Source organism: Meriones unguiculatus, chromosome 5, assembly GCF_030254825.1.
Source record: "Meriones unguiculatus strain TT.TT164.6M chromosome 5, Bangor_MerUng_6.1, whole genome shotgun sequence".
Classification (NCBI taxonomy): Eukaryota; Metazoa; Chordata; class Mammalia; order Rodentia; family Muridae; genus Meriones; species Meriones unguiculatus.
In genome coordinates this window covers 110,029,150-110,052,754 of record NC_083353.1, presented here as the reverse complement: position 1 = coordinate 110,052,754, position 23,605 = coordinate 110,029,150, and the positions used below count along the sequence as shown (strand labels likewise).

Genomic DNA, 23,605 nt, shown 5'->3' with positions numbered 1-23,605 from the left:
GGAATCTGGGGGGTGGGAGAGGTGGTGCACACCTGTGATCCCAGCATTCAGGGAGGCAGAGGCAGGCAGATCCTGTGAGTTCAAGGCCAGCCTGGTCTACAAAGCGAGTCCAGGACAGCCAAGGCTCTGTTACACAGAGAAACCCTGTCTCAAAAAAACAAACAAACAACTAAAAGAAAGAAAGATGTAGAAGTCTTGGTTCCTTCTCCAGCACCGTGTCTGCCTGCACTCTGCCAGGCTTCCCACCATGATGATAATGGACTGAACCTCTGAAGTGTAAACCAGCCCCAGTTAAATGTTTTCATTTATAAGAGTTGCCTTGGCTAGGTGTGGTGGTGCACAGGCCTTTGATCCCAGCACTCAGGGAGGCAGAGGCAGGTGAATATCTATGAGTTTGAGGACAGTCTGGTCCTCAAAGTGAGTTCAGGACAGCCAAGGCTACACAGAGAAACCTATTTTGAAAAATCGGAAAGAAAGAAAAAAAAAAAAGAAAAAGAGTGGCCTTGTTTGGGGGCTGGAGAGATGACTCAATGGTTAAGAGCATCGTCTGCTCTTCCAGAGGACCCAGGGTCAGTCCCCAGCACCCACCCACACGGCAGCTCATGTTCCAGGGGAACTCCAGTTCCAGAGGAAAGGACACCTCACAATAATGCACATGAAATAAAATTAATTAAAAAAAAAAAAAGAAGAGTTGCCTCGGTCATGGTGTCGCTTCACGGCAAGAAAACCCTGACTGAGGCACTCCGTTTGGCTATCCTTCAGTTTGGCATCTCCGCTGCTCTCCACCGCACAGTTGGCTGAGACAGTCTCTGCCACACTCACACACACACACACACGCACATTCACTCCTTATAAGTTCAAGGTTCCCAGTCTGGGTGGTGCCACCACATGCTCTGTGGCTGGGTGGCTGGGTGGCTGGGTGGCCGGGTGGCTGGGTGGTTAGGTTCCTTTCCTCCTGTGGCTCCTTCAGACTTGTGTGACACACTCCACTTGGCACTTATTCAGAAAGATATGATTTTCTGTCACTTTTTTCCACGCCAAACATGTCCTTTTCCTTCTGAGACTCTTCTACATGGGAGTCCCCCCTTAAGCCTGGTGTGCAGTCTGCTGGGCAATGGTGGCCCCTCTGTGTTCTGCACTCAGCACACCTGTGAGTGATGGAGAGAGCAGGAAACTGTATCAAAAAGGGGAGCTCTGGCCTTGTGAGGAGAACCTGATCCTTTCCCGATGCAGTCACCTATGGAGCATGAATATCACTCACCTGGTCCCTTGCCTGGGAAAATGGCACAGGAAGCCTGGCGTGGTGACACGTGGCTGTAACTCCAGCATTTGGGGAGCTGAAACACAGTGCTGGCACACTCTTAATCCCAGCACTTGGGAGGCAGAGGCAGGCAGATCTTTGTGACTTTGAGGCCAGCCTGGTCTACAGAGTGAGTTCCAGGACAGCCAGGGCTACCCAGAGAAATCCTGTCTCGAATAACAAACAAACAAACAAACAAACAAACAAACAAAAATTACAAAAATCAAAATGGGTACAGAGTCAGGAGCCTCAGGCGAAACTGAATTGCAAGAATCAATGATTATCTGGGCAGGATGGTGTTAATGTCCTCTTTTCACAGTAGATTGATAGAACAACAAAACCATGCTGATCCTCACACCTGGGAGGCCTAGGCAGGAAGATTGCTCTAAGTTCAAGGTCAGTTTGGGCCATAATGACTGGATTGGTATTGATTGTGTGTTTGTACATGTATGTATGTGTGTTTGTGGGTATCCGTGCATGTGTGTGCACGTGGAGGACAGAGTTTGACGTCAGGTATTTTCCTTAATTGTTCTCTTCAGAGTCTCTCATTGAGTGTAGAATTCTCGTGAGCTAGACCAGCAGGCCAGGGATCCTCCTGCCTCTGTCTCCCCAGTACTGGGCTTACAGGCATCCACAGCCATACCGGGTTTTACACAGGTGTGCTGGGACAGAGTTCCTACCCCTGTGCTTACAGTTCAGCAGATATGTCACTGACTAAGCCACCTATCTCCCTGGGCTCCTCAAGTGCTGCTTCTGAGGAGGGTGTCGCTGCGTAGGCCGAAAACCTGGCCTGGTACTCTGTACTCAGAAGGCCTTGAACTCCGGATGCTCATGGGTCAGCATCAAGTACTAAGCTTGCAGGCAGACCTTCAAGAGGGAGGCTTGCTACGGCACCACTCCCACGCTTGTTTAAGGAGTCAGCTCTGACCTGCCAACGGTGTAAGCCTGTACAGCCAGGGACTTTGTATTTAGGGAGGGAAAGGAAGGAGGGAGTGAAGCGGACCAAGATTCACACCTGTGGTACCTCCAATTCTAACCCAGCCTTCTGAAGCCCGTTATCTTCTCCGTTTGCCTTCTGTGACCATGAGAACCCTGGCTCCATCGGGGAGTTTTCTAAGTTGAAAAGTTTTCTAAGAGGTTAGGTATGGCCTCATGCCTCAATTCTGTCATTTAGGAGGAAAATTTCTGAAAGTTCAAGGCTAGCCTGGACTAACTAGCAAGACTCTCAAAAACAAACAAACAAACAAACAAACAAACAACAAAAATAAACCAGGGGCTGGAGAAAATGGTTCATGGGCAAAAGTGCTTGCTGCCAAGACTTTTGACGTTGATATCAAAGGGAAAACTGACTCTCAAGGATGGCCTTATAGCTGAGCGAGGGAGTGCATGCCTTTAATCCCAGCAGAGGCAGGTGGGTGTACATAGGGAATCCCAGGACAGCCAGGGCTACACAGAGACATACTGTCTCAATAAGTGGTCCTTTGACCTCCACAAATGTGCCCATGGCACATGTGTGTCAACACAACTATACATGCACATCCTCACATCAGTGAGTTTTAAAACAAATAAACAAAGAAAATTATCTTATAGATATTTCTCTCAGGTGCAGTACATACGCTAAAAATTCCTCACGGCGGAACTGGGTGGTGGTGTCCTCGTCTGCTTTTCACTGCCGTGATTAAACACTCACAAAGGCAGTGCGGGGAGGGAGGGGTTTATTTGGCTGGCAGAGTACAGTCCTGCCCTGAAGGAGCCAATGCAGAAACTCAAGGTAGAAACCAGGAGCAGGAAGTGAAGCCGAGATGGTGGAGGAATGCTGCTCCCGGCTTGCTCAGCTGCTTTTCTTCTACGGCCGGGGTGCGCTTGTGCAGGGATGGGACTCCCACAGTGGCCCTGGCTTACCCACATCATCCAGCAATTACGAAAACGCCCCATGGTCATGCCCAGGCGGATGGAAGCAGTTCCTCAATGGAGTTCCCACTTGCCTCTGTCTAGGTTTGTGTCAAGCTGACAGCTGTGCCAACAAACAATCTAAAAGAATCTAAAGGATCCATAAGGGAACAAGAATTAAACTTGATATCTGGCGGGGGGGGGGGGGGGAAGATGGAGAAAGGAACTCAATCAAATGATGGAAAAACCAGCCGAGGCCAGGTACGGTGGGTGACTGCAAACCTAATTTTCTGGAGGCTGAAACAAGAGGGCAGAGACTTCAAGGCCAGCAGGGGCTACATAGCAAGACCCCATCTCAAGCCAACCAACCAACAAGCCAACCAACCAAACCCAAATACTTGAAAAAAAAAAATCACATGAAAAACCTTCACCCACATCTTCCCACCCGGAGTCAAAGTGTGGGAGGCTAGAGTTTCGATACATTCTGACCTTTTGAAACCGAGCCTGTCTGGAGATCTTAGATGGCAAGGCAAGGCTTGGCCTTTGGACCTTGCACAGATATGTAGGAGAGATATTGCTCTTGCCTTTCTCCAGCCAATACAGGTTTCGTAACTCCCTGGAGCCATGACCCAGTCCCCCATTGGCCCCAGCTCAAATCAGCTCTTTTAACTTGGTCTCCCCTTTGAAACAGTCAGGCTGTGAGCCAATGTGTCTCGTGGTTAAGTCACTCTACAGTCTCTACCAATAAGCTCCAGACACCAAAAACCTCTGGACCCAGCACAGACCCTAATAAGGGTAAATGACTTGGAAGCACCTATGAGGCTCAGGCCAGGGGGAACACTGACCTATCACCCCAGTGATAAGTAATAGTTCATGGATTGTATGCCTGATGATCATGCTTGAGGTTCTCGGTTAAAGTTCTAGTGCAGGGAAACGTTTGGAAAATTAAAGAAATGCCAGGCAGTGGTGGTACATGCCTTTAATCTCAGAGGCAGAGGCAAGTGGATCTCTGGGTTTGAGGCCAGAGTGAGTGGACAGAGTGAATTCCAGGATAGCCAGGGCTACACAAAGAAGCTCTGTCTTGAAAAAAGAAAGATAAGAAAAAAAAAAAAATGAAAGAAAGAAGCTTAGTTTAGCTGCTTGTGTATTGCATGCTTGTAATTCCAACACTCTGGAGGTACATGGATCTCTAGGAGGTCAAGGCCACTCTGTTCTACAAAGTGAATTCCTGGCCACCCAGGGCTACTTAAGTAATACCTTGTCTCAAAAACTAGTCACCTAAGGGTGCAGAGACAGCTCAGTAATTAAGAGCACCGGCTGCTCCTCCAGAGGACCCAGGTTTGGTTCCCAGCATCCAAGTGGTGGCCAACAACCACTTGGATCTAACGCCCTCTACTGGCTGTCTTAGGCACTGCACACACACGTAGTGTAGAGACAAACTGCTCATAGAACATAAAATAGAATCAATAAAACAAAATAAAACAGAAGGCTAGCTTTAAAAGCAAAAAATCTAACCTCTTCTGGTTCTTGTCTAAGGACACCTTTACTTCAGCTGTGTCTCACCTGACTGGCAAGTCTGATTTGGAAAAGAGGAGCAGGGAGAGGCAGGCTGCTGTAACAATGGGTCAAGGTTAGCACTAGGCTCCTTCATGTATTGGTATATGTTATTTTTGTAACCCCTCAGATAAACTGTAACAGGTTGTGTGTCACAAGCAGTCCCTGAGGTCCAGCCTTCCACAAACCACAGACCTTCCCTGGGTCATGCTCCTTGTGGTGAGAATCACAAGCTCTCCCTGGTCACCAAAACTCAGCCCGGCAGTGACATTGGGCTTCTTCCTTCCTGGAAGTGTGGTAGGGATTAGGACAAAGGCATGTATGTGTGTGTGTGTGTGTGTGTGTGCGTGTACACTTTATAGGTAGTCAAGATTACAGGTCCGAGGAAGGAGGGTGGGGTGGGAATGCAGCCCTCTTGTGGTGTGTCTGTCTAGCCTTGGGTTCAGCACCCACTATCACATAACAACAGGGTATGGTGACATGCAACATCCTAGCACTTGGGAGGTAGAAGCTCAAGGACTCTAAGTTAGGCTACATAGTAAGTTGTGGGGTGGTGGTGGCGGTCGGGGGCACAGGGAGTAGCACTTGGGCTTTTCAGGGTCCCTGGACTCCTTACTTTGGGGCGGGAAGTATTTACCATGGAAGAGCTATGCCAACCCTTCCTCTTGAGCGGGCTTAATTGAAACAGGCCCTTTTTTTTCATTGTACACAGTTGAATACTGAGTGTTGAATGTCCTCCCAAAGGCCCATGTTTAGTTAAGACTTACTCTCTAGAGAATGGCTCTATTGGGAATATTGGGACCTTAAGGAGAAGGGCCTAATGGGAGGAAACTGGGAGTGTACCTAAAGAAAACCCCAGCCTTTCTCCTCATTGATTTCTTGAAGCATTTTTACTGGGTTCTTTCTCTCTCTCTCTCTCTCTCTCTCTCTCTCTCTCTCTCTCTCTCCATCCATCTATCGAAGACACTTCATATCCTTGGCTGGCTAATTTGCTATATGCACTAGGCTGGCCTTGAACTCACAGAGGACTTCCTCTCTCTGTCTCCTGAGTACTGAGATTAAAGGCATGTACTTCAATGCCCAGTATCCCGCTTCCCTCTCCTTTTTCAAGTTTGAGTAGTTTACCTAGCTAATGACTCAGAAAACTTAAGGACAGGGTCCTATAGCTTAGGCTAGCTTGGATGGGATTTGTTCCTTTCCTTCCTTCTTTTGTTCCTTCCTCCCTCACTTACCCTAGTGGGAATTATAAACACTATGCTTTACTCCCTAGTTCCTTCTTCATTCTTTTTTGTTGTTGTTGTTGTTGTTTTGTTTTCGAGACAGAGTTTCTCTGTATATCCTTGGCTGTCCTGGGCTTGCTTTGTAGTTTAGGCTGTCCTTGAACTCACAGCAATACTTCTGCCTCTCTGAGTGTTGGGATTAAAGGCGCATGCCACCACGTCCAGCCTCTTTCTTTGTTTCTTTCAAGTATATAAATGCAGGTTTATTCAGACCAGTTCTTGGCTGCCATGCAGGGAGAGGAGCAGAGAGAGAGAGAGGGAAAGAAAGATATGCAAAGACAGAGAGAGAGAGAGAGAGAGAGAGAGGCATGCAAAGATACAGAGAGAGAGGGAGAGGAAGAGAGACAGACAGACAAACAGAGACAGAGAGAGAGAAAGAGGAGGAGAAATGAAGAAAGATAAAGAGGAGAGCAAGAGAAGAGCAACACTGCTTATTTCTGACCCAAAGGCAGCTATAACTAAACAGAGGGAAACACCAGACTCCTTTGTCATCCTTCCTTCCTTCCTTCCTTCCTTCCTTCCTTCCTTCCTTCCTTTCTTTCTTTCTTTCTTTCTCTTTCTCTCTTTCTCTCTTTCTCTCTCTCTTGATTTATTATTTATACAGCACTCTGCCTGCATGTATGCCTGCATGCCAGAAGAAGACACCAGATTTCACTATAGATAGTTGTGAGCCGCTATGTGGTGGCTGGGAAATGAACTCAGGACCTTTGGAAGAACAGCCAGTGCTCTAACCTCTGAGCCGTCTCTCCAGCCTCTCTGCCTTCATTTTTACATCTGTGTTTTTTGGATCAACTGCTTACCTCTGTATTTAGGCATGTCAATCACTCAAGGGTTATCTGTCTATCCAATCTTTTCAAGGGTGAAGGCAGAGATAAGTAACTCCATGGATTCCAGTCACTGATGACTCTCAGAGGACAGAGGGCCACTATCCACAGTTATCTGCTCCAGAAGTGGTCATCTTGTTCAGCTCATGGTGGCGACACAGCCTAGTCTAAAAAAAAAAAAAAGGACCAGATAGTGAGATCCTGTCTCAAAAGAGGACATGAAATTTAAAAATTCAACTGGATACAAACAAGTGGTTATCATCTTTGGGCCATCCTGGAAAACCAGAGCGGATATAAGGGTGGAGGAGCCCACACCTAAACAAGGACTGCTTGGTTCTTCGTAACTCCCATCCTCTGCATGAGCTTTCTTCACACCTAAGGCTCGGGTCAGTGCCTAGAGGTGGGCTTGATGGGCTGTCCACTGGACCCCTTCACTTATTCCTTTCCCCAGTGTGGCCGCATTGAATAAATCTCCTCTTTCAGTTTTTTTTTAGAGGATTATTTCTATTTTATGCATATGAGTGTTTTGCCTGCATGTATGTGTGTGTACCATGCACATGTCGGTGCTGTGAGCCTCCTCTTCAGTCCCCCTCAGTCTGCTCTTTCCTTCCTTCCTTCCTTCCTTCCTTTTCTCTTTTTTTGGTGGGGAGGGGGCGGGATGGTTTGGCTAACCTGGAACTTGATATGTAGGCAAGGCTAGGCTGGAGAGATCACAGAGGTTCTCCCGTTTCCACCTCCAGAATGCTGGGATTAACATTTCTTGCTTTCTGAGGCAGGGTCTCATGTAGCCCAGACTCCTCTCAAACTCTCTACACAGCCAAAGGTGACTTTGAACTTTGGATCCTCCTCTCTCTGACCTCTGGGTGCTGGGCTGGCAGCTGTGCTGCCACCGTGCTGTTTGTGTGGCACTGGGGATCAGGTTTCTTTGCAGCTTTAGCATTGGGAAATGTGAGCCCTCTGACTGTCCCACTTTCTCAAGATTGTTTTGGCTTGTCCCTATCCCTTTTCATAGGCGTTTCAGAGTCAGTTTGCCCAGTTATGCAATCACAGGTGATAGGAATTTCTAAATTTTTTAATTCTTTAGATGTAGGCATTATGGTGTGTGCGCATGCGCAGGGGTGCCTGACTGTGCCTGTGTGGAGGCCAGAGGATGTACACTTCCCACCTTAATTCCTTGAGAAGGGCTCTTACTGACCTGGAGCTACACCGAAGGCCAGCAAGCCTCGCCCATCCTCCTGGGACTCCCTCCAGCATTGGTGTTACAGGTGTGCAGGAAACCATGCAAGTTTTTTTCGTGGGTGCTGGGGATTTGAACTCAGGTCCTTGTGCTTGTATAGCAAGTGTTCCTACCTGCTAAGTGGTGTTCTCAGCCCAAATCTTTACTGCCCTGTTGGAGTATTTTTTTTTTTTTTTCATTGTGGAAAGATTGTCTTTGTATATTATTGCAGAGAGCTGAGTACAGGCCAGACTTTATATTGTTATCCTTTGGCTGCATCATGTTTTATAAACATACCCTTACCTCACCTTCTGATTGGTTTAATAAAGGGCTGAATGGTCAATAGCAAAGGCAGGAAAGAGAGGCAGGACTTCTGGGAAGAGATAGGAATTCGGGTGTGACTCAGGTGTGAAAAGGAATCGCCAGTCTGACATGGAGGAAGAAACAGGGTGCGGGGCTGATGAACCGTGAGGTAGAAAGTGGATTAATATAAAGGGGGCATTTTAAGGTAAGAGCTAGTTGAGAACAAGCCGAAGCTATGGCCAAACATTAAGAGTTAATATCAGGAGCCATATAGCTGACTTTTTTGATCAATCTGCCCCAATCCGTACGTCATTTTCCTCTCTCCCCCATCCCCCTCTCCCTTCGACTCTGGGTAGGCTAGCCTGGACCTCATAATGAAGCCTAGGTTGGCCTCAGACTCCCAGTGACCCTCCTGCCTCAGTCTTCAGAGTTCTGAAATTATGAGTGTGGACTATTCATTTCCGAGGAATGAATAATAGAGAATGAACAAGGAGTAAATGAATGGCGCATCCTGGAAATTAAATCAGAATTCCGTTTGTGTTGCCTGTTGACAATAAATAAAAACCAGGGATTGAATCTTTAAAGCTCTACTTTATTCAGAGAGCTGGCAACCTGGGAGGAAAAATCTGCCTTCCCTAAATCATCTCCCGTTAGCATAGGTTACAGGGAATCAGAACAAGGGCAATAAATCAGTTTAGCCTGGTCCGTCTGGCTAGGCAGTTGGCCTCTTCTCTGAGATTCCACTCTTCTTTCCTAATGATCTGTTTGGCTGCAGAAGGCTAACGTACACTAAGGCGACCCAGTTTTGCACTCCTCCTGAGCTTCCCTTTGGATGCCCTCTAGTTTGAAGGTTAACCCAGAGGAAACACACCATTAGCAGAGGACGTATGTTGGGTCACTACCCATGTGTACATTCACAATCCTTCCTTCAAAATGAAGCATGCATGTGCTCTCACAGAACAGGGTGCAAAGTGCTCCAGTTTCCCCTCTGTCACAAGTGGTAAATGGTCAGTTTGGCTGGAAGATAACACTTGGTACATGGGGTAATCGAAGTAAATTTTTGGAACTGCCTATCAGGGACAGGGCCTTTGCAAGAGCAGCAAGTGCTTTAACCACTGAGCCATCTCTCTCCAGCCCCACTAACTTTTTTTTTTTAAGATTTATTTATTTGTTATGTATACAGTGTTCTGCTTGCATGTATGCCTGTATGCCAGAAGAGGGCACCAGATCTCACTACAGATGGTTGTGAGCCACCGTGTGGTTGCTGGGAATTGAACACAGGACTTTAGGAAGAACAGCCAGTGCTCTTAACCTCTGAGCCATCCCTCCAATGCCCCCCCCCACCCCATGCTAACTTTTAAGCTGTGTTAAGTTCAAAAACTATTCAGAAGCTCTCAAAATTCCAAATTCCCTTAAGCCGAACACAATCTGTCTCTAATATGCCATTTCCAGCACCCACATAATTGCTTACAACCATCTGTAACCCCAGTTGCAAAGGATCCAACAGGCACACACAGTGCATATACATGATGTAAACAAAATATTCACGCACACAAAGTAAGTAGGTAAATAACTAAAAGTTAGTATCGACAGTCGTGCATTGGAAGGGTGGAGACACGGATGACAGAAAGGCCTACCAGGAACTTACACGCTGTCATCTGGAAACATGTAACAGTGCTAAGGAGTGATAGTCTCAGGGCTGTTGAAACACCCAAAGTGTAATCACAGACGAAAACTGGGGCTGAGAGACGGTGCGCAGACAGATGTCTGACCCGCTCTCCGGAGTGGAGCTGTTTCCCAGTGGCGCAGCACCACAGATGCCTGGAGATGCGATGGTGCCCCTGCCGGAGTCACATGCTACTTATGAAGTGCCTGCTGATAATTAACCTACATGTGATGGCTAATCTTGGTGGTCAACTCGACCGCATCTGGGATCGACTAAAACCCAAGCTGCTGGGCATTCCTGTGAGCGATTTTTCTCCATCACATTATTTGAAGCAGGAACACAAACTCTAAATCCGGGTGGGACCTCCTGGTGGCAGCCCAGATAGGGTGACGTGGAAGGGGACCTTGCTTTTTGCCTGCTGCCCTCTCTCTCACTGGCAGGTCCATCTGTCCTATTGTTCCTGCACTCCTTTGCTGACGTTAGAGCCTATTTATTTGGGATTCCAACACAGACTGGAGAGCACAGCTCTCCAGGAATCTTCCAGGCCTCCAGCACCAGATTGGGACCACTGAGACATCCCGCGCGCGTCACAGATGGAACAACTACTGCGTTCTTGTCCTCTTTAGTGTGAGACGGCCATTGCTGGATGACTCGAACAGTATCTCGTAAGCCAAATCCCATATATATAGGAAAGCACCTGAACTCATGTGTATACACCCCACACTGCCATCACGCACGCACGCGTGCATGCACATCTAAAACTGTTTTTTTTTTTTTTTTAATCTAAAACTCTTAATAAAAACTAGGGAAATCAGTGCAAAGCAGATCACTAACTCTAAGAGGGTATATAAGTTCCAAAACCAGCAAAGGTAAATGCAATGTTTTTCTTTTTGCTTCTACTGTGAGCAGGATCTTCAAAAACTATTGCTTTGGACCTTTAATCTTAGTTACTTTCTCGTTTTAAGGAGAACGATTTTATTATTTTTAACTGTGTGTCTGTGCGTGAGTTTGTGCCAGTGAAAGAAGCGCCTGCAAAGGCAGAAGGTACTGGAATGCCCGGTGTTGGAGTTCCAGGTGGCTATGGGCTGACTGATTTGGGTTCTTGGAACTAAATTCTGGTCCTCTGTTCTTACCCGCTGAGCCTACTCTTTAGACCCTGGAAGTGTCTTAATAGGACAACGTGTTTGTTTGGTTATATGTTGGTATGGCAACCCTCATGGTCTGGGCTGCATGGTTTTCACATTGTTCTATACGGCCTATGGTTGTTTTCATAGGTTGTCTGTGTGGTGGCCTCCTTTTTCAAGTTGTGGCTTCATTTCTTTTGTTTTCTTGTTTGTTTGGTTTTGTGGTGGGGATTAAACTCAGGGCCCTACACGTACTAGGCAACTTCCTTTTTTTTTTTTTTTAATTTTTTTTTTGGTTTTTCAGACACGGTTTCTCTGTGTAGCCCTAGCTGTCCTTGAACTCCTCTGTAGACCCGGCTGGCCTCAATTTTTGAATTGGTTCAATTTTTGAAACTTTTTGATTGAATTCTTTTGTTTTTTGTTTTTTTGCAACCGGTTTCTCTGTGTAGTCTTGCCTGTCCTGGACTCACCTTGTAGAGGAGGATGGCCTCAGACTCACAGAGATCCACCTGCCTCTGCCTCCCTGAGTGCTGGGATTACAAGCCTGTGCCACCATGCTTGGCTTTGACTGAATTCTTTTTTTTTTTTTAAATTTATTTATTTTATGTATATGAGTGTTCTATCTGCATTTACACCTGCCAGAAGGGGGAATAAGTTCACACTATACCACTATAGATGGTTGTGAGCCACCATGTGGTTGCCAGGAATTGAACTCATGATCTTTGGAAGAACAGACAGTGCTCTTAACTGCTGAGCCATCTCTCCAGCCCCTTGACTGAATTCTTTAAAAGTTTTTTTTTTCTTCATTTATTACCAAACACTAAGATAATCTGAGAGACATTTTATTTTATTTGGTTGAATTTTATTTTACTTGAGACAGAATAGCTCAGCTTGGCCTCAAATTCCCAATCCTGGGGCTGGGAACAGAGCTCAGTTGGTAGAGTGCTTGCCTCCTATGCACAAGGCCTTGGGTTGGATAATCAGTGGTTGGTTACTCTCGTGACAGACTTGCCACTATTGCAGTAGGGCCTTATTCTGCCTGGCCAGTTGATACTGTAGTACTCAGGACCAATAGCTGAGTAAGACTGCTACTGACAATTTCCTCCCAGCATAGCCCCTTCCAGGAATATGCGCATAGCCCACAGGGAAGGAAATACTAGACTAGCTCAAGCCTGATTTATCTGTTGGGACAAGGCATGTGTTACTTTCAACAACAGAGCTTTTTCATTTAGCCCTGGTGGGCGGACAATAGCTGTGGCAGTTTTAGAAGGCCTCAGGGACCTCCCTGACAACCCAGAACCCACAAGACAAGGTCTGTTCTACTTCCACGGATTGCTTGTTAAGTTGACTCAGTACAGAGTCTTCTGAGAGGACACACTCAGTTGAATTGCCTACATCCTATTGGCCTAGGGGCATGTCTGTACAGATGGTCCTGGGCTGTAAAACAAAGCTGCTTAAACTGGGTGAGTGGTGAGCGCCTTTAATCGCAGTATTTGGGAGGCAGAGGCAGGTGGATCTCTGAGTTAGAGGCCAGTCTAGTTTACAGAGTGAGTTCCAGGACAGCCAGGACTACATAGCCAGACCCTGCTTCATAAACAAAAAAGAAAACAACGGAAGGTTGCCTGAGCACGGGTCTGTGTGGCGGCCAGAAAGCAGCATTCTTCCACAGTTTTGCTTCAAGTTCTTGCTAGAGTTTCTCCCCTGAATTTCCTGAAGTGTGAGCCAAATAAACCCCTTCCTCCCCTGAGCTGCTTTTGGTCAAGTGTTTTATCACACAACAGAAAGAAGCTAGAACACAGTCTAATTCTACAGTTCAATAATACAGTCTACAGTCCTTCTGCCCTGCCTCCCGAGTCACCTCGCCTAACCAGCCCAGTGGAAACAACTTTATTTTTGAAACAGGAGGTCACTATGTAGCCCTGGACTGGCCCAGAATTTGCTGTGTAGACTAAAACAGCCTCCAGTTCTCAGAGATCTGCCTGCCTCTGCCTCTCAGTGCATTGCTGTGTCTGCTTCTTAAACCAATACTTACAAAATCTTTTATTTGCATTTGTTTTATACTGACTTCATCCTTGTGCTCTTTTTGTTTCTTCAGTTTCTTCGGGGGTGTCTTTTTCTTCTGTGCAGCCTCCTTTTCTGGCTTAGGAATAGTCTCTCGTTCTTAGTGAGGGTCATCTCAGTGTGGTAGGGAATCCGGGGTTGACCTGAACATGAGCGCTCTAAGTGTGGTTATGCATCTTGTGGGCTTTGCTCCCATGGGTATATTTGATGACTGGACAATCTGTTGTCTAAGCCCTCAAGCTTAGCACTATTCTCTGCATTCTGAAGCATGTACTGTAAAAATTCAGCACTCTTTTTGGGCCACCGATCTCCTGCCAAGTTTCATCGTGTGGCTCCCAACTCCATCATTGTCCTTCCGGAATATTACATACTGCTTCTTCTCAGGGATATCTTTCAGATACTTGGCTTTTCAGATAATGTGTACCAGCTTCACTGATATTCTTAAGGGGTTCAAATATTCAACCTCTTGGTTTACCTGACTTCATAGGGTTTTCTGAGAGAGCAGTGAACCATTTTCATAGTAAGAGGGAATCTACATTCTCTCTCTCCCTTTCTTTTTTGTTTTGGTTTTTCAAGACAAGGTTTCTCTGTGTAGTCCTGTCTGCCCTGGAACTTGCTCTGCAGACCAGGTTGGCCTCTTGCTCTGAGATTTGCCTGCCTCTCCCTCTGAAGTGCTGGGATTAAAGGCATAAGCCAAACTACCTGGTGGGAATTAACATTTTTTCTTTTTTCTTTATTCTTCTCTCATATATTATACCCCAACCACAGCTGCTCCTCCCTCCTCTCTTCCCAGTCCCTCTTCCGAATCTCCCCTCTTTCCCAGGTCCATTTCTTCTCTGTTTCCCTTCAGAAAAGGGCAAGCCTCTCAGGGATATCAACTAAACATGGCATGTCGAGTTACAATAAGACCAGCCACATCGCTTCACATCAAGGCTGGAAAAGGTCCCCAAAAGTAGGCAAAAGAGTGAGAGACAGTCTCTGCTCCCACTTGTGAGTTCCACAAGGACACCAAGCTACACAACCATAACATATATGTAGAGAATTTAGGTCAGAACCACACAGGCTTCCTGGTTCTTCTGTCTCTGTGAGCCCCTGTGAGCCCTGGCTAGTTGATTCTGTGAGTTTTCTTGTGGTGTCCTTGACCCCTCTGGCTCCTATAATCTTTCCTCCCCCTCTTCTTCAGAGTTCTCTAAGCTCTGCCTAATGCTTGGCTGTGGATCTCTGCATCTGCTCCTGTCAGTTGCTGGCTGAAGCCTCTCTGGTGATGATCATGCTAGGTTCCAGTCTGTGAGTATGGCAGAATATCATTAGAAATAATCTCATTGACTTTTCTTTCTTAACAGTCTTATTTGATTCTATCCTAGGTCTCTGGGCTGTTCAGACCCTGGCTCCTGGCCCTTTAGGCAGTGTCAGGGGTGGAATCCCCACCTTGTGGCATTGGTCTCAAGTTCTACCAGCCATTGGTTGGCCACTCCCACAAGTTCTGCACCACCTTTGCCCCAGCACATCTTGCAAGCAGGACTAATTGTAGGCCGAAGGTTTTGTGGCTGGGTTGGTGTCCCAATCCCTCTATTGGAAGCCTTGCTTAGTCACAGAAGATGTCTGGTTCATGCTCTGTATCCCCCCTCACCAGGAGTCTTTGCTAGGGCCACCCTTGTAGAATCCTGGGAGTTTCCACTGCACTAGGTTGCTAGTTCACCTCTGAAATGCCTCCTAATTCCAGTCGTCTCTTCCAGGTCTCTCTCCCTCCATCCCCCCACCTGCTCCCTCTTGTTTTCATCCTTACCCACCCCCAGTTCACCCTCGGTAGCTACTGTTTCTCTTCCCAGATATGTTTTGATCCTTTGCTGGGTGGAGCCTCTCAGACGGCAGCTACGATAGTCGTGGAATTAACATTCTTAATAAGCTCTCCAGATGTTGATTTTGTACACAAATGCCTGAGAACCTGGGCTGGTTGTGGTGGTGTATGCCTGTAATCCCAGGACTCAGGAGCCAGAAGGGCAGGGAGCATTATAAACTTGAGGCCACCTAACCTACATAGTGAATTCCAGGCCAGCCAGGGTTACAGAGGAAAATCCTATCTCAAAAACAAACAAACAAACAAACAAACAAACAATCCAAGCCTCCTATTTTCTTCACTTGCATGGGAAGAAAAAAAGAAGGAAAAACACCTCAGGGATGGAGAGATGGCTCACTGGGTAAGAGCATATATACTACTCTTCCGGAGGACCTGAGTTCAGTTTCCTGCATCCACAGGTTGGGCAGTTCATAATCACCTGTAACTCCAGCTCCAGGGGGATCTGATGCCTCTGGCTTCCATGGGCACCAGTGCTGGAGTATACACTGTCCCTGAAATAAAACAGATCTCGAGAAGTCTTTGACTTGACTGCCAATGACATGAGCTGTAGCACTGTAGCCCTTTTCTTTTCTTACTGTACTGGACCAATTTTTTTGTAAAGGGTTAAAAACTTCTTGCACAGACATATTCCAAGTACATATTCCAATAATAGAGAAGCCTCTGTTTTTTCTCTAGTCTAGTGGCCATTGTCAGACTCCCAGGATAATCCATGGATTTGATCAAGATCATAGTTTGTCAAACTTGAGCTGGGATTATATTATATTATACTAGTGTTATTTAAGAGGCACAGTGGCATACATCTGTAATCCTAACACTTGAGGTAGAATATTATGAGTTTGAAGTGAGCCTGGGCTCCAATGTGAGTACTATCCCAGTCAAGACAACATAAAAGGATGCTGTCTCAAACAAAACAGAAAACAATGAAAACAACAATAATCAGTTATCTACCTCTTGGGGCAGGTAGAGGTAAGGGTAATGCCAGTCCTCTACCCACTGTGTATGGCAGCCTGCAGGAGCCAGCCAAAACAAAACAAACAAAACAAAACAAAAAACAAAACAAAACACACACACAAAAATCCCAAAATGACAAGGCAGTTATCATCCTAATAAGAGCGATGCCGGACACTTGAGATCACTCTCTGTGATCCAGGGTGGCTCAGTCGGGCGGCAGGCAAGTGTGCAGACAGGAAGGGCTGTGGGGAGCAGGAGGGAGGGTTGAAGGAAGTGTGGCAACCCCGTGAAGGCAGAGGTTATGGGCACCGTGCCAGCCAGCTGGGGAAAGCTCTGACTCATGAGAGGCCCTGGTGTCACTGTGTGTCTATCGGGGAAGGGTGGGGTCTCTGTGGGCTTGCCATTTGTTTCTGCAGGAACGTGTGTCTCTGACAGGACTGAGTTTGTGCGATTGTAAAAAAAAAAAAAAAAAAAAAAAAAGATGTATTAAACCAAAATGTGTGTGTGTAATTTGGGGCTTGAATCCAGGGCCATATGCATCTAGGCAAGTGCTCTAGCCTAGTGTTCCATCCCCAGCTCCAAATCAAAATTTTTATTTTATTTTATTTTATTTTATTTTTTTCTGTTTTTCCTCAAGACAGGGTTTCTATATGTGTGAAGCCCTGGCTGTCCTGGACTTGCTTTGCAGGCCAGGCTGGCCTGGAACTGACAGAGATTCGCCTGTCTCTGCCTCCCAAGCTTGGGGAATAAGGATGTGTGCCACCAGGCCTGCCTCAAATCAAAATTCTTGAGACCAGGTTCCCTGAAGTCAAAACGTTTAAGCCATTACAGAGACTGGCTTGAAAAAGAACCAGGTCCTGGGACAGGTTTGCAAGTGCCTGCGAAAGCAACACCAAGAAGGCTAGACTAGAAGACAGCAGGAGACATGCTGAGCCTTTTTTCTGTTCTTTCACTCTGTGTTTCCCCCCCTCCCTTCTGCTTTCTGTTCTCCGTTTGTTCAGGGTCCGTCTGTGGTAGGTTGGCACAGCCACACCTGGCTAGTAACACAAACAGCTGTGTGAGTTCCTATTTTGCCGTGCTGGTGTTGAAACCTGTGGCCTTGGGCAAGCTTTCTCACTAAGCCACTGCCGCTGGCCCGACATATGACCTTATTAAACAGAGTTCAAGAAGATGGTTTTAGGGATACAAAGTGAATAAAGTGTCATTAATAAAGAATAAAAAAAAGAAGATCGTCTTACTCTTTCTGTAGGAATTATGTCTTCTTGCTTTTGCTTCTTATCTAAGCCAAGAGAAAAGCAAAAGCAATCAGAGAACCAGCTCAGAGGACTGCCTTGGCCCCACAGCCCTGCACAAGGAGATCGTTTAGTCTTCTGAAATCAGTTCCAGATCAGTTCTGTTTTCTCTCAGCAAATGCCTGCCAGTTCTTGGTTTCTACTCCGATAAATCGAACCTTTACCAGATTACACAGGTGCAGGAACAAAAACTGGGTAATTTGATGATAGAATTCTCATCAAATAATCCTACAAACCTGGGTTTTAACCCAGCTGGGAGGTTCATGCCTGTTTTCCAGCACTTGGGAAGCTGAAGCAGGATTTATGAGGTTGAGGCCAGTCTAGACTACACAGCAAGATCCTGACCTCTGACCCAGTGTACAAACAAACAAAATCCACATCCAAAACCCCAAATAAACAAGTAATCCCCCAAAACCAAAACTGAGTCTGCTCCAAGTTTTGGTTTAGCTGAACATTACCTTCAAGCTACCTCCAGGTGAAGAACCCTCTTGATATTATGGATTTTACTTTCAACCCAGCAATAGCAGTAGGCACAGTGGCCATTGCCGGCAACACCAGTACCCTAGTGGTGGGGGCAAGGGCAGTTCAGGGCAAGCCTGCACTACAGAGTTGAGTTCAAGGGCAACATAGAGAATTCAGCACAGCAAACACAGTGTTGCTTCCCCCCCCCCCCAGTATTTTTTGTGGGTGAGATTAAGCAATAGTGGAACACACATCTTGACTCTTTCCTTAAACGACAACAACAATAATAATAACTCTGATAGCCTTCTTTAAAAAGGGTCCTACTCTGTAGCCCAGGCTAACCTGGAACTCATGGTACTCCTACTGTCCCAGTCTCCCAAGTACAGGGATGGTAACCAAAACATTTCAATGTCTGCCTGAAGCCAGACATTGGGAAAGACTTCACTGACTACAGAGGAGTGCATTTTATTGTACGCAAGGCAAACCTCAATGCATTTTGTGTGAATGTTTTGTTTCATTTTGTTTTAAAGATTTTTTTAAAAGCTACACTTACTTATTTTTGTGTGTCTTTGTATATGTGTGTGGGTGTACACTGTGGAGCTCAGAGGCCAATGTGTCAGTCTGCTTTTTCCTTACTTCCCATCCCATGGATCCTGGGGACTGGATTCAGGTTGTCAGGCCAAGTGGCAAATGCCTTTACCCATTAGCCCATCCAGTTCCATTTTGGTGATTTCTTTCTTTTTTTTTCTTTCTTTTTATAAAGACAGTGTTTCTCTTTTTATAAAGACAGTAACCTTGACTGTTCTGGAATTCACTTTTAGACCAGGCTGGCCTTGAACTCACAGAGCTCTGCCTGACTGCTTCTTGAGTGCTGGGATTAGAAGCATTCACCATCATGTCTGGCCATTTTTGAGACTTTTCAGACAGGTCTCAGTGTGTATCCCAGGTAAACATTAAACTCATTATGTAGACCAGGCTGGCTTTAAATTCTGCAATTCCTACCTACACCCTCTCACTCTGAGATTACAGATGTGTCTGATGAATAAAGCTTTTGTTTTCTTTTTAGTGACAGAAATAGAGGTGGTTTATTAGGAAAAGTGTTCAAAAGGTACTTCAAAGGGTGGGAGTGGGCTAATGAACTAGAATCATAGATGTTCAAAAGCTGATTTAAGCTGGGTGTGCGGGTGCTCTGGGAGGCAGAGACAAGTGGATCTCTGTGAATTCCAGGGCAGCCAAGGAGAGTCACTATCGCAAAAAAAAAAAAAAAAGTTGACTTTATAAACTGCAAAACGTTAGCAACGCTTCTAGTACAGATCCATCAAGCATTACTAAATGTTAAACATACTCACCTGGTCTCTTTCATAGGGAAAAACCATCAATTACAGATAAATGTTTACCTCTCTTTAGTTCTCAGACCTATTTTCCACCCCTTCCCACTGCCAAGTGTATTCATCTAGTTGTCTGTGTCCCTTTTTCTCTACTCAGGACACGTATTTGGGTTAAGCATGAAGCTCAGTGGGTAGGGCTCTTACCCAACATACAAGAGGCCCTGGTTGACCAAGAACAACAACAAAAGCTACGTGCACCCATAGACACATTTGCTGTTTGAGGCGGCTGCACAGGTTGCGCGTAAGCAATGAGTCAGTCAGCGGCATTGCCGGCAATAATGTTCTGTCTTACGAGCCTTCCCCAGGGCTACACTAACTACCTGTGTTTGAGGAGCTGCTAATGCTATTTATATAATTATGAGAGTGTTTATGCTGATCTTAATTCTCGGTTTTCAACGCTGGGGCAACTTGGCACAAATGGGAATTTAGTATGTTATGACATTTCTGCAAGTGTTTGGAAATGCACTGCTTGTAAACGTTCAAATCCAAGATCAATGTGCTTTTAAACAGTATAGATACTTGACTGACGGCAGTGTAAATACAAGTATCACAGAATACAGTTCTTGTGTGTGGTCAGTGTGTGTACGAACTTGTATGTATACGTTTATGTGCGGGGTAGCGTCTGGTATGTGTAGCCCAGAGGCCAACACTGAGTGTCTTCTTCAACAACTTTCTTATTTTTGAGGCTCTCCCTGAACTTGCCCACCAAGCATTTAGTGACTGAACCATCTCCACAGTGCCAAGACAATACAACTCATCTAGAATACAGACTCTATACCAGACATCTTCAAATCAGTTAACACCATGGTATCCTAGTTACCTGGAACAATTTTATCTATGGATGAGATAGTCACAGCGACTGATGTGCTATTTCTTGCCCCTTAACATTATTTATATATGTATTTATTATTCTGTGCACCTCTGTTGGCCACAGTGCTTATGTGGACATTGGAGGACAACCTTTGGAAGTCAGTACTTTCCTTCCACCATGTGGGTTCAAGGATTGAACCTGGGTCATTAGGCCCAGTGGACCCTTCCTTGGGAACCATCTTGTGGTCCCTAGTATTTTTTTTTTTTGCTTTATTTTTGTTTTTGTTTCAGCTGTTGCTAGCTTTATTTATTTATTTATTTATTTTGGCTCACCTTTTGTATTGTCTACATTTCTCTCTCTCTCTTTCTTTTTTCCCTGCACCTTTCTTAGCTTCCCTGCTTCTCAGGACTTCTTATACCTTTTGAACTCTGCTGTGACCTCTTAACCCCTTACAGCTTTAATCATGATTATCACGGAAAGTAGGAACACTGGGCAAACTGATGCCACTGAAATCTCCATACCTTGTGAAATTATTGCTAATAAATTCTGACACGTGGGAAGACATAAATTGTATGTTTCTGACATAGCACACTCATGATATTACATTTATTTATTTATTTATTTGTTTGTTTTGAGGCATGCTCTCCCAATATAGCTCAGGCTGGCCTTAGCCTCCCAGTCCTGGAATTACAGGTATGGACTTCCATGGCCTGCTTATAATTTTAAATCACAGATTTTTTTACAAGTTTTTCAAGACTATATAATAATTTTGGTTTCCAATGACAGAATAATTTTTTTCCAGTTAATTATAGCAACTGTGGGGCTGGAGAGATGGCTCAGTGGTCAAGAGGACCTGGGCTCGAGTCTCAGCACCTGCATGAGGAATCCAGTCCTCTCTGAGGACTGTATACATGTGCTACACAGACACACATGCAGACACAATACCTACGCACAGAAAATAAAAATCAATCTTGAAAAATTTGAAAGAAAGCAACTGTTTTGAGCAGAAAATAACTTTACTTCAAAGGAGAAGCCAATTTCAAAGTGGTTTTAAATTCACAATGGTATTAAGAATTTTTATTTTATTTTGAATTAGGAGTCGCCCTACCATTTGCTTATGGCTTTAGAATTTTAGATGCATCTTCCATTTTCATTGGCTATTGACTTGACTCTCACAATGGCGGCTAAGTTCATCCTAGAAGCAAGTTCATTGTCATTATGCCAATAACATGTCAACATGTCATTGAAGCCACAGCTGGATTATGAATATTACTCAACCAGTGTTTTGTCTTCCTTGTTAACAAATTATAGGTGACTCTATCAAACTGGCTTTACCAGAGGGCTTGGCTGGGTCATGATTACTGATATGGGTAGGGAAGAAGGAAACGTCTTTTGTTGCTGTAGGAGATGCAGGACTTACTCCCTGGGGAAAAGATAACACCTTAACAATGGAGAGACTGGGCATGTGAGCTGATTTAGGGTGTAAAGGGACTTGCCACCAAGCCTGATGATCTGAATTCAACTCCCAGACCCACATGATGGAAAGAGAACAGATTCCACGAAGTTGTCCTCTATTACGGCGTCCAAATCCCATTAAAAAACAAAAAGAAAGAGCTGAGAGAAGGGCCGGGGATGAAGCAAAGCAGTAAGAGGCTTGCCTAAGCATCCACAGGGCCCAAAGATCAGTTTCTAGTGCTGCAAAAACAAACAAACAAAGCCAACAAACAGGCACAGGAAGATTCTGATTCTGAAGATCCACAGCTGATACTGGGAGATACTGAATATTGCTGAATTCTCTGTGATGCGTGAAGAGCTAATCAGGAGACAACCCATAATCAATAGATTAGGTTGTGGTCAGGGAAAGAGATCTGAAAAAAAAAATCTGCTTTGAAACATCTGGTGGTGTCAATTAGGTAAGGATAAGGGTGAAGCCAGGGTGGCAGTGGGACTCAGGAATGTCCCCTGTGGGTAGGGAGAGTAGCAAAGATCCTTATTAGCTGAGAAGGTGTGAGCATTTTGAGGAAATAAGGTGGTTTGTTTCATCATTATAGAAGCATCAGAAATTGCATGCAGTGATTGACAATGAGATCACTTCAACAGAGACAAGGTGAGAGGTGGGAGGGGAAAGGACGGTGTTCTCTTAAAAACCTGTTTCGGCACAAGATGGATTGTTTCCCAGGGTAGAGTTCTTCGTTGGGTTAGCTCTTTAAAAGAAATCGATGCAGGAGAGATTTGACAGGGAGTTTTGTTTTCTTTCGTGGAAGCAGGGTCTCATTCTAGTCCTGGCTGATCTGGGACCCAAGTTGGCCATGAACTCACTGCAGTCCTTCTATACCAGCTACCCAAGTGCTGGGAACTAAGGTGTGAGCTGCCATAACCTTGCAAGATGTGAGATCTTTGACTACTGTTTTTGGTTGGTCTATTCTAAGCTTGCGTTCCTTGGGGCAGGGGGTGGGGGACACTTCTTATATTAAGCCTGAAAAATCTCATTTTTGCCCTTTTTAAGCTGATATTACGGACCTTTTTATCCTTCCTAAGTCGGTGACAGAACTGAGGCCTTCAAGAGTGCTTCCCAAGCACACTAACATTTATCTGTATCTCCAGCTATGGGCCAAATTTGTAATTCCCAAATGCCTACATTTGTGGAAAGGTATAATAGTCTTTCGTATCTTCTTTTTTTTTTTTTTTTTTTTTAAGAGACACAGTCTTACTCTGTATAGCCAAGTCTGGCCTGGAACTTGCTATGTAGATCAGGCTGACGTGGAACATGCAAGATCCTCCTGCTTCAACCTCTGCAGTGTTTTCTAGTGTTTTCTCTGGTTGAAGAGTTTTCCATGTCCATGTATCCCCGGTCCCCGCTCACTCCCCGCCAACATCAGACTTCAGCTTCTCAGATATAAGACCTATTGTGTTCCAATGGCAAGGACAATAAGCCGCGGTCACAGGCTTCCTCTAAAATCTAAACTAAAGCTTCTGAGTTTACTTTAATGGGTATTTTGACCTAAAGAGTGTGAAAGATAAATTCCTCTTACAACTGAACACGAAGAAACCATTTTTCTCTGCAAATCAGTTTCTATAGTCCCTTGTTCTGGCTTCTGTTAAGGGAGATTTCAATAGGAAAGCTCACTTGTCGCAAATCACTCCTTCTGAGTCAACAGACCCAAAGCTTAAGTCGTTTGTAATCGACCACTACGTTAAGAACATTGAAAAAAAAATTGAATTATACATATTAAGGGTTCGTACATATCTTGTAGAAGTAGTAGGGCATAAATCATCATAAGTTAATAGAGTAATAAAAATAAGCCCTACTGTTTGAGGAAGAGGTGACTAACGCTTTCGGAATCCCGAAACCTTCACAAGACGACGCCTAGCATTATTTTGGCTGCTGACACAGACACAAGCTCCAGCCCAAATCTTTAAACTGTGGCTTGCACCCGAGGGCATCGAGGGAAGTATCCCGGGCCGCGGTGGCCCACTCCACCTCTGATCTCTTCGCGAAACGTCGAGGAAGCAGGGTGAGCGCGGCTAAGGCATTCTGCCCGCACTGTTTACATTGTGTCCCCGGTCGAACTACAGCTCCCAAGATGCACCGTGGCTCTAGAGCCACCGAAGGAGAGACTTCCGG

General features: G+C 45.4%; 1 long non-coding RNA gene across 3 annotated transcripts; it reads right to left on the bottom strand.

Annotated features, from left to right (window-relative positions):
* Positions 1-2,584: 2,584 nt before the first annotated feature.
* LOC132654269 (uncharacterized) lies at positions 2,585-23,545 on the bottom strand. Of its 3 annotated transcripts, XR_009591930.1 has the most exons (4): positions 23,290-23,545; positions 17,266-17,306; positions 6,825-7,015; positions 2,585-3,341 (listed from the first exon to the last, which is right to left on the bottom strand). It is a non-coding gene; the product is annotated as an uncharacterized LOC132654269 (long non-coding RNA). The 3 variants fall into 3 exon arrangements; XR_009591928.1 differs by lacking the exon at positions 17,266-17,306; XR_009591929.1 differs by lacking the exons at positions 17,266-17,306; positions 23,290-23,545 and adding an exon at positions 7,521-7,660.
* Between the last annotated feature and the right edge of the window lie 60 nt (positions 23,546-23,605).